Here is a 7,215-nt window from a genome sequence, read left to right on the forward strand (position 1 = left end):
AAGAGTTAATACGGGGCGATTTGGTAGGGAGCGGACTTCGGTGGTTAGCGGTTATCACTGGCGGCTATTACCGCGTTTACTCGCGTGGCTGAAGTCGGCGCTATTTGCCACCGGCGTGTCTGGCTGCAGCCGTGTACTCAGCGCCTCTTCTTCCTCTCCTCTGGCGCGTACGTTATATGCGAGATACAGTTCAAAGCCTCAAAGCGAGTGATGCGAGTCAAGTTCTTTCTCTCTCTCCACTTGCGAGTCAGTCCTCTCGATCAAGCCCTCTCCCAGCAAGTCCTCCAAGTCCTCCAGCGCTAGTCCTTTCTCTCCTCTGCGAGTCCTGTTTAAGGGCTTTGTGTAGCGACTTATATGGGCACGCCCCGCGAACCTTCTCAAACTCACCAGACGCGCCTCTCCACGCCCTCTCATGCCATGCGGTTCGAGCCCTGGTTGGCTGGTGGCTCTTACCATCATCGCCTCTGACGCTCCGTCTTGACGCCGCCCCCACCCCGACCCCACGCTCCTCCTTATTAGACCTACCTCGTGTTACTCGACTAGTGAGTGAGCAAAGGGCAGCAAATGCTGCGGGCAGCCAAAGCGTAATAAACTGAGCGGGCAGACAAATGGGGCAAGGGATCAATTACGCCCATAGAGGTGGAATCGGAGGGTGGACGCAAAAATGAGCGGGACCTAATCTCATGTCTTTACACAACGCAGGTATCAATAGGGGAAATGGCGTATACTTACACATACTATGACATAACTAATACTACAAGTGGGCCTACGTGTTGTCCGTGGACTAACTATGGGGGGCAACCCTTTAACCTTTAATGATCAATATGTGCAAATCTCAAAACCGTGTGTGTGTGTGTGTGTGTGTGTGTGTGTGTGTGTGTGTGTGTGTGTGTGTGTGTGTGTGCGCGCGCACGCGCGCAAGCTTGGCCCCTAAGGTAAGTTGTGTACACATGAAAGCCGGACATGTAACAGTCTCAGTTTTCTATTTGCAGTGATGAGGACGCAGCTAAAAGCCCTTCAGACAAGCGACAAAGCTGGGAGGAAAAACGGGAGCAAATCCTGGAGGAATGGTAAGTTTAATTACCATCAGACTTGGCATGGTTCTTATGTTTGAACATAATTTGTTGTGCACAAAGAGATTGAACACCATTTGTCACCATGAGGGGACTTCTCGGGCTCCTCCTGACAACCAGTCCTGAGGATAACTGACATAGATAACTCCGTGATCCGGTGGGTTCCTAATCAACCACAAACGACAATCAGATGGCCAAATCTCCCAGGGTCCTCCATCTGACACAGTTTACCTGGGGGTGACGTGGCCAACCTAACCAGGGATTGCGCCCTCGGTTCGTACTCACCTTATATTATCTAATCAGGGGCAGCCGAGTGAACTGCCGAGTACAGACCGGCTAATGTTGTGGAGCCAATTGGTTGGGGAAGAATGTCCCTGCTGTCACTATTACACCTTAGCCGAGTCAATAGGAAAAGAGACGAAACGGGCAGGGTGGAAACAACTGTTTACCAAAATAATTCACACAAGTATTTACAAGGAAAAATAAAGCAACACATTTACACAGCAATTTACAATGGTCAAAAATAAAGTAATTACAAGCACAATTATAATTTACAAGTACAAGTCACAATAAAAGAAACCACACAGTCAATACTCACAACCCGAAAAGTGTAATCCCTCTTAACGCTTAAACCCTTTCACCAATCCTGATTATTTATACACGAAACATGGGCCCACCAGAATCACACTCCAAGGAAAGCTAGAGAAGAAGGAATAGAGAAGGGGGAGAATGAGTACAGAGCTTAGGTTCGGCCCTCGTTTTACTTGGGCACTGTTGACGAATGGGTACCGATCCTGATACAGGTTGGGGGGGGGGGGGTCGTCTGTATTATAGTGTGGTGCTGTGTAGTCTAGTACAACCTCGTTCTCCACCAGAGATCTCTGCTTGTCCTGCCGGCCTTTCACCACTTGCATGGCGCTTCGTGCCCAGTGCAGCATGGATCGCTTCTTCAGGGCAGCGGTCTTTCCCTCAGGGCAAAGTGGGTTTGCCCTCAAACGACAAGCAGGAGATCCTTCCTAATGCCTTGTACCACTTGCATGGCGCTTCGCGCCTAGCACACAGGTCACTCCTTCATGACAATGGTCTGTTTTCAGCATAACGGTCCCTCCCTCAGCACAACGTGATTTCTCCTCAGATGACAGGCAGGCGATCCTCCTCCCCCACAGCAGATGTCTGGCTCGATTCCAAGGCTATGAACAGTGCTTGCATCCGCCTTTATAATCACTTAAGCAGGGTGGAGCCTGGTCTCGCACAGAGCGTTCGGATTGGTGCGCTTCCAGACACTCCGCCCTGCTCCCCTGTCAATCACTCTCTCTGGGGATCTTCTTCACGGAGCACCCCGCTTCCTGCCAAGGCGAGTTAAAGCTGAGAGGACATGACTGCCTTCATGTGTGTTGTTCGTGTTTAATAAAGGAGGTGTTTGCATTTCATAAATATTCCTGGATGGAGGGAAAATATTGGTTATGAGGCGAATCGACAATGACGCATGTACTGTTCATGTTTGTTAAGAGTTGCTAATGTCTCAAATGTGTCTGGAGCAGTAAATAAACCGAATTGGAGCTGTGTCTAACTGTGGCTGTAGAGAGAAGCCGAATGAAATAGTGTCTAAAATGCACAGTGGTTACCAACCTAGTGCTGTCAAAGTCGAGTTGTGAAAAGGGTGTGTAGGTGGAAAAGGACAGTGGAGGGAGGAAAGAAGAAGACCTCTCTATAGTCTTCATATACACATATCTCCCATTTTCCCACTACACCAAAGGGAGAACTATCTAAATACAAATACCAATGAGACAATTTAACTTGGGAACCTACTTGCATGGATGTGCACTCACCTAGGGGGGTAGGAGGTGGTTCACAGAACCGCAGCCATGTATACCTGTTCCAGTTGGCATTTACTACTACTACTACTACTACTACTACTGCTACTACTACTAGTATTAGTATTATTACTACTACTACTACTATTACTGCTACTTTCATTCCATCTGATGAATCCCACTTTCTAGTAATGTCGGCTGCACGAGTTTTCACTACCCACACCCTTCTATCCCAAGCATCCTGTCTCTGGACCCACCTCTATCATGTCCCTCCCCACACCCCTCTATCCCAAGCATCCTCTCTCATGTCCCTCTCCACACCCCTCCATTCCAAGCATTCTCTTTCTTATGTCCTCCACCAATTCACTTTTAGTCTGCCACTTATCCTACCACTGCATTCGTATCAATGTGCCATCAATCAATGCCGACATGGATTCTTTTTTTGTTCTTCATCTTAACCGCACACTTGATTTACGGAATTCCTCTTTATTTTAATCCCACAGGGGCTTTCGAAACCCCCTGACCGCCCAGCTGGTGATGCGCCGGGCACACAAGATGCAGCCGAGGGCTGCCGCACGCGCCCACCGCACGCAAGGTACGACCCTTCCCCTCCGCGCCAGATTTCTGAGGCCACCAAGGCAGATTCGGGTCACCCGAGGTGACCACGCGGTCCGACAGAGAGATGAAAGCACAGAGCCCGATACCTCGGTGTTCCCGGCACCCGCTTCCTGTTGGTCGGCGTCCGCCGGTCAAGATCGGTCCTGCGGTAATTGAGCCCGGCGTGGCAGAGCGGCGCTCCGATAAAACGATCGGTGCGTATCGGTGCCTAGGAAAATATCTTGGAGCGGCTTCTTGAGCGCGCACGTGTGGATGAAAGGCAGCATTTGTAGATGGGAATACTTGATTATGCACCGAGTCTCGGCTTCGAACCCATCCCTGTTTGGTTAATGAAGGTGTTGGTTACATCCCTGCCATCGTCAATTACTCACGCAGCCTGGGATGGGAATTTCTCATCTCGGGGCTCTTTGCAAGGCCATTGTAAAGACAAAGTAGAATTCCTTATTCCTGAGATTTCAACTGAGGCTGTATTCTCTTATTAAGGGTGCAAACATGGCGGAAAAATCTATTCCTCCTCCTCCTCTTCCCACCTACCATTGCTTCCCCTTCCCTCGATCCATAATGTGAATAAAAAAATTAATTCCCTCTTAAGCTGTGCCTGATTTTAATTCCCTATGAGTGTGTCCTTAAGACAAGTAACGCATCTTGCAAGCCCAATGGTTCTGTGTGTGGCAAACATTTCCTGAGTTTCTCAACTTTCCGTGCCAGTTGCTCTTTCTTTCTACGTCACTCGAATCATTACGTCACTGGTAGAGTTTATTCCAAGGCCACTCGTGTGCAAATGACTTTGTTGGTCACGCTAAGAGAATTGTACACATCTGTCCATGTGCGTATCTTCGATGTCGTTGTCAGTGGGCAAACGGTCTCCCTGTGAGCTGGTCCTGGGATGCGACTTGCCCGGTTCAAAGGCATTTCTGACTAAGGCCATGCGCACGCCGTGCGATCATGTTTCTTGCCTTGGCCACGTCAGGCTGATTGAAGCTGAAAAATTAGGCCCATGGGGGGGTGTCTCAGTAGGCAAGGGTCAGCTGGTAGTATGGCTTAAATCTCTTGTGCGAATGTATCGTTATGTTATTACTGGACCACGAGTCTGCGTATTAGGGCCTTGTCGAGGAGCCGACGCTCCGTGTTTGTTTTCCGTAAGTCTGCATAAGTCGTGTCTTTCCGTGAGGTGCACCCTGGGTCTGTCGCCACTCCTGTCTATGGTCGATGCACACCACCGGCGCACGGATGCACACTTATGATCGACGCACCCACCCACAACATGAATCTTTCCTGATACGTATTTGATGAAATGCTCAGCACATCTCTTGAGAAATTGGAGGATATTCATGTACGGGTAAAAGCAAATGCTTCACGAGAGGCAGGAATTAGTTTGATTTTATGATGCGGATTCCAAAGAACCGTTTGAAGGTTGCTCATACCACGTGCTGTATAAGGCAGGCCTCAGGTGTAAAGGTACTGCAATCTGATAAACCCAACGTGAACGTTCGCTGCTATCGCATGTGCAAGTTAAAGTAAACGGGTCGTTGCGTGGTGAGAAAGTATGAAGTAAATGAAATGTGCACGTGGCACTCATGTGTTTACCCCATATTGACGTCTTCCTGCTTCCTCGTGTATCCCAGCAAAAGTGCATTTAAAACGTGCGACGCGCTCGAGACTCCGCACCAAGGTGAGCCGTGCAATGACTTCCTCGGCACGCCGGCTCGGCCTCAGTCATTAACGCATCTACTCAATGAGACCGCTTGTGCTTTCTTCTCAAAACATGACCTGCAGCAAACGTTTCCAAAGATTAGCTTTTCCAGCAGCAAGCTCGGATTAGCAGAATGTAATACGTTTCACAAATGACCCCAATTAAGAAAGGTAAATAAATACATTGGCTTTTGCACGGGGACTTGAATGGGAACAATGCAGCTTCTTAAACTGTCAAACCAACACCTCCTTCAGCCCCTCTAGAGCTGTCCCTCTTCACCGCATGGTTGCCCTGTGTCAATCCCGTGAGGTTGCGCTTTCTCTGCAGACCCATCTGTCCGGCTAGCACGCTTCAAAAATGTCGAAGCTTCGCACCTCAAGGCTCGTCTCTCTCATCATTGGCTGAACCGAAGGCAGAGGGATCTCAAAGGTACGTCAGACTGTCTCCGAACTGTTTTGTGATTTATAAAGTAGACAGCATTGGACCGTCTGTTCATTCGGCCTTTTGTAATACAGTGCTGTATAATATATATATATATATATATATATATATATATATATATATATATATATATATATATATATATATATATATATATATAATCTTTAATATAACACTAATATACTCGATATTTAATATAATACAGTACTGATATCACTTTTTGAGGACTCATTAGAAACACTCTCATCCCACAGGTACAGATAAATGCTTAAATGGATCCGTTCACTTTAGCACCTTCTTCCTCTTCTTCTTTCATTTGCAGCATATGGCTGCAAGTCGCATCATTGGCTTTTTGCGTAGCTGTGCCGCTGATGCAACGCCCCCTGTAGGTTAGGGGAGGAATTTGTAAATTGTTCATGGTGTCAACAATAACTCACCTACTTTTCGCGAAGGACCCCGTGGGATCTTTAACGTCCACCAGCTAATGGTGACATAGAGAATACTCAGTTTAATGTCCATCCGAGGGACGGCACACACACTGATGTCTCGTCCAACCTGCCAGACACCAGAATGACAGTTTATAGCTGGGCAGAGATTCAAACCCAGGCCAGACAGCTCGGAGGCGAGTGTGAATACCTCCACGCTATCCTGGCGGTCAATTGTTCAGATGGGAACAAACAAACAGGCTAAACCAAGTTTAAGTACACCGACATATACTACTGGTATGTACGTATATATACAGATATGTCTCATTATACATTTCCTCATTTTGGGAACCCGCCTGGAAGTCTGAATCCATGGTTTTGCTTGTCATGCACAGTTGCTGTAGTTCAGTCCAGCTGATGTGCCAGCTCGAACCTTTCCCAGTGTAGTGTGGCCAAAAACGTCAGCACATATGGCAGCAGAGGCTTTGTGCATGTGGATGCACTTCCCATCACTGGACTTGTGAGCCGACTGCCAGGGCTCTGACGGCAAATCTTACAGCATTCACCATTGGCTCACCGCTGAAGGCTGAGATTCCGCATCTTTTAATGTGCGTTAGGTTCATGAAAGGGGTTTTGTACATGTTGTATTATACAGGGCAAAGACGTCAATTCACCTTTGTATGAATTGCAGGAACATTAGCAGAGGATGGAAAAATCAACGCAGTATTTGGGATTGTACAATAGATAAATTGTACAATAGATGAACACATTTCCATTGATAAAGAAGAAGAAGAAGTCTGACTCATAAATTATATGACAAATGGCTTTGCCTACACAATACACCTTTTCACTGTGTCCCTTAATTTCTACAGTTGTTGTATTACAGTCAGACAAAAGAACAAACACAGAGTAACACCAGGAATTATCAACATCGTCACACCCGTGAAACTGCTCGTACCGGCAGAATATGAGCTCCTGCTTAAAGCTAAACTGTAAGCAACCAACAACAAATACAGTACTAAGGTTAATTTGACAAGCTTTTTAAAAGTCCTGGAAAAAAAAAACATGGAGGATAAACAAACGACATGAGGAAAACGAAAAAAGAGGAGATGAAATGCAAATATGGAAGAAGAAAAGGAGATGGAATGATA

At 47.1% G+C, this 7,215-nt stretch overlaps 1 long non-coding RNA gene across 2 annotated transcripts in view; it reads right to left on the reverse strand.

Moving 5' to 3' along the window:
- Positions 1-5,219, reverse strand: part of LOC137418276 (uncharacterized) — a 69,712-nt gene extending 64,493 nt beyond the window's left edge. For both annotated transcript variants that reach the window (XR_010982599.2, XR_010982598.2), the window contains exon 1: positions 5,093-5,219. This is a non-coding gene — a long non-coding RNA (uncharacterized LOC137418276). The remainder of the gene's footprint in view (positions 1-5,092) is intronic.
- Between the last annotated feature and the right edge of the window lie 1,996 nt (positions 5,220-7,215).

The sequence above is a fragment of the Myxine glutinosa genome, chromosome 1 (assembly GCF_964187855.1).
Source record: "Myxine glutinosa chromosome 1, kmMyxGlut1.1, whole genome shotgun sequence".
Taxonomy (NCBI): domain Eukaryota; kingdom Metazoa; phylum Chordata; class Myxini; order Myxiniformes; family Myxinidae; genus Myxine; species Myxine glutinosa.